Source organism: Ursus maritimus (assembly GCF_017311325.1).
Source record: "Ursus maritimus isolate PB19 chromosome X unlocalized genomic scaffold, ASM1731132v1 scaffold_X1, whole genome shotgun sequence".
Lineage (NCBI taxonomy): Eukaryota > Metazoa > Chordata > Mammalia > Carnivora > Ursidae > Ursus > Ursus maritimus.
Window position 1 is genome coordinate 117,923,920 of NW_024423319.1, and position 10,429 is coordinate 117,934,348.

The 10,429-nt window shown below is 42.6% G+C and overlaps 1 non-coding gene across 1 annotated transcript; it reads left to right on the forward strand.

The window, feature by feature from the left end:
• Positions 1–8,006: 8,006 nt before the first annotated feature.
• LOC121103790 lies at positions 8,007–8,110 on the forward strand. Its single transcript, XR_005836070.1, has one exon. It is a non-coding gene; the product is annotated as a U6 spliceosomal RNA (small nuclear RNA).
• The last annotated feature ends 2,319 nt before the right edge of the window (positions 8,111–10,429 follow it).

A 10,429-nucleotide genomic window follows, 5' to 3' on the forward strand; every position in this document is an offset into this window, starting at 1 on the left:
ACCCAGCCTTCTCGGCCTTGACTTTCCCGTCTCTGGCAAGAAGGATGTCTCCCTTCCTCCCGGTACAGGGCGGGGACCTTCACAGGGGACACTGAGATCCTGCTTCCAGGCCCCAAAGGAGGTCAGAGCGTCCCTGCGCCCGCTGTTTCTCATGTAACTTAAATCCAAAACCATCGGTACGTCAAGGTGGCGTATTTGGGGGCGGCCTGCCCTGCACCCCATCGTGAGCAATGATGCAGTTCATCTGGGCCTGCTGGACACGAACCGCAAACACGCGCGGAGCAGGTGTGCCCTCCCGTGCCAGCACAGGGCACGCCGGCTCTCGTCTCTCCCCGAGAAGCCCGGGACACACCATCCTGCTCAGCCACCATTTCCCGTGAGCGCTGACCTGTCCTCAAACCCGAAAGAGGGACAGACTGGCCCCCCTCCCGCACCTGCACCACGGCTTCCGGTCTGGGAGTGCCCTGCCCCGCGCCGAGCCGAGCCCCGGCTCATTCCAGCATCTCACGCACACTGGCCTAACTGGGCACCCTTCCTAGGCAGTGAGCTTGATAGATACGATGTGTGCGGTTTCACAGGGACCTTAAAATACAGAAGAAGTGGGAGAGAGAATATTCTGGCAGATGACACATCCTTAGCTGTTAGAATCATAGAGTGCTGGCCAGGGAAGGTATCCCAGAGATTCCGGGGCTGAAAGTCTCATCTCACAAACGAGGAGACCGGATGGAGAGAAAGGAGGAGAAAGGTCCGGGAGTACACGGGGAGATAACTGAGGAGAAAGAATCCTCCCGACACCAGTGTTCCCTTCCGTCACGTTCCTGTCGTTCAGATCCAGGGTGGAGACCTCTCGACTTTCCATCATTCTACGACCCAAGAATTCTCCCAAGGTTTATGGCTGCCTCCGAAAAAAATCCTTCCCTCTTTTTCATCTTTTATATATTTATAAAATATGTATAAACCTTTTATATATTTGGCTTTCCAAAACCCTGCTGAAATCCTGGAGAAGAATCACGAAAGATGCAGGCCGCAGCTGCTGGCAATGGCGGGGGTCTAAGGCTGGAGTCGTGCTGAGCTAACGCCAGCTTTGTTGAGCTGGTTTTGGCTCAACCTTTGGGCTTACAACATATCATCCTTCTGTGCCCAAAGCTAGCACTGGGCCATTAAAAAAATAAAAATAAAAAAGAGGGCCCTCTCAGATTGGACAGCATTTCAAATTTCCGTAATGGGGGTCATTACACACTTTTAAGACTCGAATAGTCCCACTACCTCCTGGTTGGCTCTTTAAAAACACAAAGGGTTGGCAGAGTTTAGGTGAATTGCTCACATTTGGGGTTTTTATGTATAATTTTTAGACGTAGCAAAGACAAAATAAGGTGCAAACCCCCTTTCATAAAAGGCCCCATCTGCTGCAAGGAAAAATATTGTTATCATGTGTGAAATTCAACTACATGGTTAAGGGGAAAATCAGAGCATAATCTAAAAGTAAAAAAGATCACATGTTTCCTTAAATTCCATCTCTTATTCTGTCTCCTCCAGTTCATTCCGGTATAAGATACACATAGCAGGCTTCAGCTCTCTGCAACCGTGGCCCCAAATATAGCATTTGTTTTTAATCACGGAAGACTTGATTTTCATTCATTTAAAGCCGAGGGTAACCACGAACTTATGTGGGAGTTCAGAATGAGGCTAGAGATGCCCTAGGCCCGCCCCCTTGAGAATCGGATTGGTCTGGGCTGTGGGCTCGCAGTGAATTGCTTTCACCTGCCCGGTGTCCCCTGGTTGATGCTGACTCATTCTGCCTGGGAGCTCTGGGAGGGCGCCGAAGTCAGCTAATGGGGCGCCTTCGCTGCCACATCTCGGAGGCCTCTGCCCCCTTGCTGTTTCCAGGGCTAAAAGGTCTCTGCCTCACTGCTGGACCGACTCTTCTGAGCCTCCCTGTGAGGAGGTGGAAGAATGGCTTATGGCCAGCGGGATCTGAAGAGACGAACAGTGACTTACAACTCACCAAGTTAAGAGCTTGGTCAGGGTTCGCAAATGCAGTCTGCATTTAAGGTCATCTTCACAATATAATTAATGTTGAGGAGCTGTTTTCCTTCTCGAGAAAATGCCAAGAGTCTAGGGGATGCTCTGGGCAGGCTTTTATCTTAGGGAAAAGAAAACACGTAGCCTTATATGGTGTCGCCATTTATCCGATGAAGTTCAGCCCTAGCCATCCAGGTCCAATGAGTCCAAAGGTCTGTTGATTCAACAATTTTTCTTCTTTACTGTGTTTATTAATTACAGAGAAAACGCAAAAGAACATTTATGCTATTTATGTCTCTTAAATCATTATAAAATATATTCTGTGTTTGCATCACCGAAAGAATTCCAGAAAATGAACATTACTATGACTTTGTCTCCTACGTGTCCCATCCCCAACCCCCTCCCTTTCCTGAGGCTTCCCAACCTTAGCACTACTGATATTCAGAACCAGACCATTCTTTCCTGCAGGAGCCTGTCCTGTGCACTGTAGAATGCTCGTTAGCGCCCCTGGCTTCTGTCTGCTGGAATGTCAGTAGAACCACCCCAGACATGAAAACCAAAAATATCTCCAGATATTGCCAAATGTCCCCTGGGAGCCAAAATTGCCCCTGGTTGAGAACCACTGCTCTGGAGGTAAATCTTATCCTGAACTTTGTATCATTTCTTGCTTATAGTTTCTAATCACCTATATTTGTAGAAATGTTCTTTTGTTTTGCTAAATATTAAATTTTTTATGATTCTTATATAGTATAACATTGTGTGTCAACTATACTTTAAAAATTCTTATAAATCTAATTGTTAAGAAAAATATATACAAAAACAAGGCAAAAGGATCCATTCAATCTTTTGGTCAAATGGTAGACACCTGATATCTTTATAATATTGAGTACTGGGCTTTAAAACATGTCCGAAAACTCTTTGGCATTCCCTTCAAAAGATAGAAATGAATTCTCCTCCTCTTGAGTGTGGGCTTGACTTAGTGACTTGTTTCCAATAAATAGAAAAAAGCAGAAGTGACAGTGCATGACTTCGGCAACTCTCTTTTTTCAATCTCTCACTCTAGGGGAGGCCATGTGGAAAGACCCACGTGGTGAGGAACTGAAGCCTTCAGCCAGCAGCCATGTGAGTGAGCTTGGAAGTGGGTCTTCCAGCCCCAGTCAAGCTCTCAGATCACTGCATCCCCAGCTGACTTCTTGACAGCAACCTCACGAAGCCCTTAAGCCAGAACCACCCAGCTAAGCTGTGCCTGCAGACCTGACCTACAGGAACTGTGAGATACAAATGTTTGTCATTTGGTGCCACGAAGTGTGGGGTAATGGGTTGTGCAGCAAGAGATAACTAATACATGTGTTCATTTCTATGAATATGGTATGACTCTCCATTTTAGTAATCTTCAATGACAGTCAACAAATCTTTGTCATTATTTCCAGAAAACTCGGTGGAAATTATTCCTCAATACTTTAAAGTTTTGATGCTGTTGTAGTATTTTCTTTTCTTTCCTTTTCTGTTTGTGACTGGTGACATGAGACGGTTGATTTTGTATGTTTATTTCTTTAAATTTTTTTAAGTATTCTGTACACACAACGTGGGGCTCAAACTCACAACCCCAAGATCGAGAGTCGTGTGCTCTATCAAGTGAGCCAGCCAGATGCCTCTGTGTGTTTATTTTGTATTCAGCAATTCCAAACATTTATCCACAATGATATGGAGTTTTCTACATAGATTATCATATTATACGTGAATAATAAGAGTTCTTTTTTCTTCCCTTTCAATTCCTCTGATAATTTTGCTGGCTAGTATTTCTAATACATGATGAATAGAACTACTGACAGCAAGAAACTTTCTTACATGTGATTTTAAAAGGAATATATTTAACGTATCATCATGTGTGAAATTTACTATAATCTCTTTATAAATATTCTTTACAAAACAGTAAAGAAATTTTGTTCTAATCTTTGTTTACCAAGATTTTTTACTGTGAATACTGAATTTTATTAAGAAGGCTTTTTATGCATCTATTGACATGATTATATAATATTTCTCCTTCAAACTCTTAATTTAATAACATTAATTGATTTTTCCCTTATTGAAAAATCTTATTCCTAAACTAGACATTCGTTTCCAAACCAATTTGGTCTCGATTTTGGAAGCAAAAATGAGGGTTTAAGACTTAATACCCCTCCCTAAAAACGTGGCTAACCCCTCCCATATGATTGTAACTTTTAGCAAGTGGAGAAGTAGAAATGATTTTTGGTTTTATATGTACTCATAAAACAATTGTATTTATTATCAACAACCCTGATGTACTTTTAAAGGGAATTTGCTCTAACCATAAGACATTCTTGAAAAGGCAAAACTAGGGAGACAGTAAAAAGATCAGTGGATTCTGGGGGCTAGTGGGAGAGGGAGGGATAATAGTTGGAGCGCAGGGGATCTTTAGGGCAGTGAAACTAGTCTGTATGTTATTATAAAGGTGGATACATGTCATTATATATTTGTCAAAATCATAGCATGTACAACACCAAGCGTGAACCCTAATGTAAACTGTGGACTCTGGGTGATAATGATGTGTCAGTGTAGATTCATCAATTGTAACAAATGTCCCACTCTGGATGGGGGATGTTGATAATAGGGGAGGCCGTGCACGTGTAGAAGCAGGGAGATATGGGAACTCTCTGTACTTTCCACCCAATTTTGCTGTGAACCTAAAACTGCTCTGAAAAATTAAGTAAGTCTATTTAAAAAAAAAAAAAAGGAAGAGGATTCGGTTCTTGTTTCATGTTAGAACTGCATATTGGAGTGATTAATGGACCCTTGGTTTAGCCTCAGAATCGACGCATACTGAAGCATGCTTGGAATATGCTTTTATACTTTTTGATTTTGCGAAGGATGGAATGGGATAGAGCGGAAGGGGAAGGAAAGAGAGAGATGTAAACCATTTTAAATATTACATTTCTAATTCGCAACTTTAACACCACATTATTATTGGAAAATATTTATGATTGCAAAAGCCTGCTATGGGTGAGGATTGTTTTGATTCGATTTGTTTTGCTTTGTTTTTCAAGAAACCAGAAACAGTTGTAAATAACAACCCACTCAATGCCACAGATGAGTTCATGTTGCCACATCTTGTGATACTGTGTGCTTGAAATTATACCTTGGGATTGCATTCATCATGGAAGTCTTTCTGATGCATCTCTCTGTTAGTTTTTCTCTATCTGAACCCACAATTTACTGGAGTCTCCCTTGTTTCTTTATTGAGTGGGTCATACATGGAAGGCACCATGCTAAACACTGTGTTCAGCCCTTCCGGAATAAACTAGAAGACCTCCTCCGAGGTTTAACAAGCTATGCTGTCATCTGAAGAATGTTTCACTCACAGTCTCAAGTCAGACTATCTGGCAACGCTAACAACAATGGTAGATTATGCTTTTTGTGTAGATATTACTTATGAAAACAAGAAGACTATAGCTTTGTTGTGAGGTAATATATACGATTTTTTTTCTCCTAGAGGAAAAACATGAAAGAACTATTTTTAAAGACATGCTGGCTCACAGGAGAATGAATTACTCATTTTTTTTTAGAAACCCAGCTAGATTAAAAGTAACTTCTTTCTGGTTTAAGAGTGGGAACATAATTTAGATATCTTATTGTGAAACTTACTGCTTTAGGATTCCAGGGGTTTCATGAAGGTATCACAATGGTTGTTGTCTCCTTTCCAGCTGAGTCAAAAAGACTTTTGGTTAAAAAAACAAAAACAAACAAATAACAAACCCAAAACTCTGAAATGGAAACCTAGTTTGTCTAATGTGAAAGTTAGTCAAAGTGGGGCACCTGGGTGGCTCAGTCCGTTACGCATCTGCCTTCAGCTCAGGTCATGATCCGAGTCCCAGGACTGAGCCCCATGTAGGGCTCCCTGCTCACTGGGGAGTCTGCTTCTCCCTCTCCCTCTGCCCCTTACCCTGCTCCTTCTCTCTCTCTCTCTCTCTCGCTCACTCTCTCTCAAATAAATAAATAAAATCTTTTTTTTTTTAAAGACAGTTCAAAGTGCTTTCATGGGACAGCTGTGAAGTGCTGTCCTTGGGCTGCACAAATGTCTACGCCCAGGGCCGCTTCTGTACCACAATACTGCGGCAGTGAATGCCTAGTGACCTTATAGTTTTCCAGGGAGTGTTTACTGTCTGCGTCCATTGAGGCTTCCCTTCACACTATTAGGTAAATATTATATTGTATCTAAAGAAAGGACAGAAACTATGGTAAATTTAAGATTGTTTCATTCTTTTCTAGCACATTTCCTTGAGTGTAAAGAAACCAACCAACCAACCATGTCGAATGGTTGGTACATTTCCACCACAATTTTTATAAAGTAGAACCAAAAATAAACAACGCTCTTTGTCAAGGAAAAAGTTCCTCATCAAAGTGCATCTAGAGAGGTGTGAGAGAAAGAACATGTGATTTGGTGGTAGACATTCCAAGGTTCATTAAAACACATTGGACCTCAGTTGCCTTATCTGAGTATTAGGTGTAATAAGGACTTCTTTGAGAGGCAGAATTAAATAAAATAGCATATATAAAACTAGGGTGGTGTTTGCCTTACAACAGATGTTTTAAAAATATTAATTTTGGAAATACCTGCTGTCATTCCCATTGCCATTGGGAGAGGAGGCAGGGGAAACTCTGGGCTGTCTTGGATTTTTACCTTTAATACCATCGTACCCAGTTAGTCTATGTCAGATTTCCTCAAAGCAATAAGGACTTGCTGCATTTACTGGAGCCTTTTCCATGGCAAGTGGGAGAACCCCGGCACCATCATAGTTAAGTAAAAGGAGATAACTGGAAGGTGCATGGATGCTTCTGGCTTCAGGCACTCGGTCTCAAATGTGGTCAGTGCTTTGCCTCCCCATCTCTCAGCTCTGATGAGTTCTGTTAACCCCTGTTAAGGAAAAGAATTATTCTGACGCTTGTTAAAGTGTCGAAATGCAATGGGGTCAACACTATCATAATCAGGGAGAGAGATTGGGCTCAATTCCAAATACAAGGAGAGTGGGGATTTATAGCCAAAGAGCAGGGTGAGGGGGCAGTGGCTGGAAAACTACTCAGAGAAGACATCAAGGGTAGAGGGATTCTTGCTCAAGGCAGGCCAAGGACTTCGACATCCACATGGGGGATGAGGAACTTGATCAGATACCAGGTGGAAGCAGGGATTCTCCTTAAACCGACTTGGCAGGATTCTTGCTAAACCTGGGCTGAGCAGGTCTGGCAAGGACAGGATGGACACGGAAGGCCAAGGTTGAGGCCTAGTTAAGAAGAGGGCTCAGGGGAGCCTAACTACAGTTTGGTCGGGAGAGAATCTCTGTCACCCTCTAAGTGCCGGTCAAGATTTACACCCTCCTGTTCTAGCAAACTCGAGGGCAAACGTTGATCTTTCTGAAGATCTCTGTTTGCAAATGACTCTATCGTTCTGGTTTGGTCCCCATGTTCATCTTGAAACCAACCACCATGTCTAATGTAATGTACCATGGTTGGTCAAACTTGGCTTACGCTTCCTCCCCTGTGAGGGACCACTTAGAAGAGAGGAGAGATTTCTCAAAGGAACCAGGAAAAAGAAGATAGACAAAAATGTCAGGCACTCAAAATTCGTGGCTATTTGTGGCAGTCTACCACGGTCGTAATATACATTTTCTAAAAGACTTTAAAAGTGTAATAGCAAATACAAATAGTGATAACACAAAGTATCTTCGATGTGGCTCACCCATCAAGACTATTTGATGGAATATGCTTTGAATTACTGTGTTTATTTTCCTTACCTCCAAGAATGCCCCGGGAAAAACCCAGCTGCTCTGCTTGCTCTCCCCAGCCAGGCAACACTTCCGTCTGCAGGTGATGGACCACTCTCCCCTGTCAGCTCTCATGGCGAAAGCCCCGCTGGTCCTCCAAGGCCTCATTGAAGGAGGGGACCTATGACATTAAAAGACATTAGTGTGGTGCTCACTTTGGCAGCACATATACTAAAATTGGAAGGATACAGAGATTAGCATGGCCCGTACGCAAGGATAACACGCAAATTCGTGAAGCAGTCCATATTTAAAAAAAAAAAAGTAATTAGTGTGGAGAGAGTCCCTAAGATGACAAAGGAACAGGTATCCTCTTAATATATCTACAGATGGTCATATAAGCGATCCCTTTAATAAATAACCACTCATTTTAAGGTAAAGTTTTGGAAAAAGACAAGAGCTAAGGGGTTGTACACTCAGAAGGCATTCCTAAGAAATGGGAACCAATAGATTAGTTCATTGAGCAAATTTTACTTGGATTCCAGCTTTAATCGTGGAACTGCGTTGAAGCTGTCTAAGGTGGACACCATGTCCAGTAGACACACTTCTTAGGGAACTCACAGTCTAAGGGGTTGTGAGGTTGTGAATAATGAGGAGGCATGAGATGTTCACCGAATCAATTAGAAAAGCAACATGGTACAGATGATCATCTGTAGGTATATTAAGAAGATAGTTTAAGGCATTTTTTGTTCATCCTTTGGAACTCTGTCTTATCACAGAGCAAGCATTCTACTGGGAATCAGAGGACCTGGCTTCTAGAATCAGTGTTGTCACCCATGGTGTGTTGGACCTGATAAAATCTAGTGCCTCAATCTTCTTACCTGCAACTCGTGGGATAGCTCTGAGGTTTTTTATGGATCTACAATAATTCTATGGTTTCTTATTGTTGTTCCTTTGTCATCTTAGGGACTGTCTCCACACTAATTACTTGTAATAGTGTAGGTCCCCAAAACTGCCTAGTTCCTTCCTGAAGTAATAATAAATATTTATATCTGTATTTCCCTAAATACTTTATCAAGAGCCTTCGCACCAGTTACATTTGATTTTCATAACAATGCTTCCTGGTAGATCTTATTTTCACCATTTTAATGATGAGGGTACTAAGGTTCAGGGATGTTCATGACCAGGAAGTAGAATGTCATGTGTTGAACCCACATAATTGGACGCCAAGTCCAGTGCTCTTTTTTCTGCAAATGACCTAGGAGGACATTTTGTCTGTGTGTGTGTGTTTGAACAGGATGAACAAGAATATAAATTAGTATTTGAAGATTCATTATAAGATTTTGGCCTAATCTTCAGAGAAAGGTAAGTAGGACTTGGAGATCACATGACTTCAGTTCTCATGGTGACTTGGACTAAGAGTTGGTCTCTGGAAGTGAACAGGAGATGATGTGTAGACCCTCCTAGCCCAAATTTGGTTGTATTTTAAATGAAATTAGAGCTAATGCGCAAATATGCCAAAGGTCAAACAACAGTGCACTCGAAGGACTGTGCAGGCAGGAGGACACTGATGACAGACACACAGGCCCGTTTATGATGAACTTGGAATGCTGATCCAACACCTAAGAGCTTTTTCCTTTATTTTTTTTTAAAGATTTTATTTATTTATGTGACAGAGAGACAGCCAGCGAGAGAGGGAACACAAGCAGGGGGAGTGGAGAGAGGAAGAAGCAGGGTCCCAGCAGAGGAGCCCGATGTGGGACTCAATCCCGGAACGCCGGGATCACGCCCTGAGCCGAAGACAGACGCCTAACGACTGTGCTACCCAGGCGCCCCGAGCTTTTTCCTTTAAACCAGCACCCCTACTCCACCTCTCCTTCCTCCATCTCGAGCTTCTTCCCCACTTCCCCCGACAGCCTATCTGAATGCAAGCCTGGAAACTTCTCTCAGAATTGCCCTCCATGGGGGCACTCCCCTAGGGATTATCAGTTCATTTTCCTGGGGCTTTGAAACCAGTCATCCAACAGGCCCTACCCGTTTGTCCCCCCCAATGCTCTGAGGCCATTTTATCCTCATGATTGTTATTGACAACCCCTGGGATTTGAGTTGAATAAGACCTAAGGCCACAAACCCAGCCCTGGTGCTAACCAGCAGAGCCCCCACTCACCACTGCTCACTGTCCCCCAACTGCTGTGACCTTCCAGCTATTTCTTTCAAATCAGTATGCTTAATATGGGCCAGTGGCATGATGTTCTGAGAGAGTGCTTTTCTCAGTAGGTTGAAAAGGGAAAGGCAATGAGGAGAGGTCACCGCCATCTGTGAAGAATAACTGAAGGAATAAATTCAGTAAAAAATGTACACACCAGCGACGACCATTAAGCCATTTCAGCTATAAGAACTGAGCTAACTCGAAAATGAAATGAAATAAAAATGAAATAAAGGGGAGAATGATGAAGACGAACTAGGTTTCCAGTATCTCATGTTCAGATGCATCCTATTTTCAAAATTCTGCTGGTTAGCTCTCATTCTGATCTGGTCTTGCACATGCCTCTAAAAAAATGAGGGAAATTCGAATCGCCCAAATATCTACAAATGTGTCAGCCAAATGAAAATACTCAAGAATCTGTGTTGTG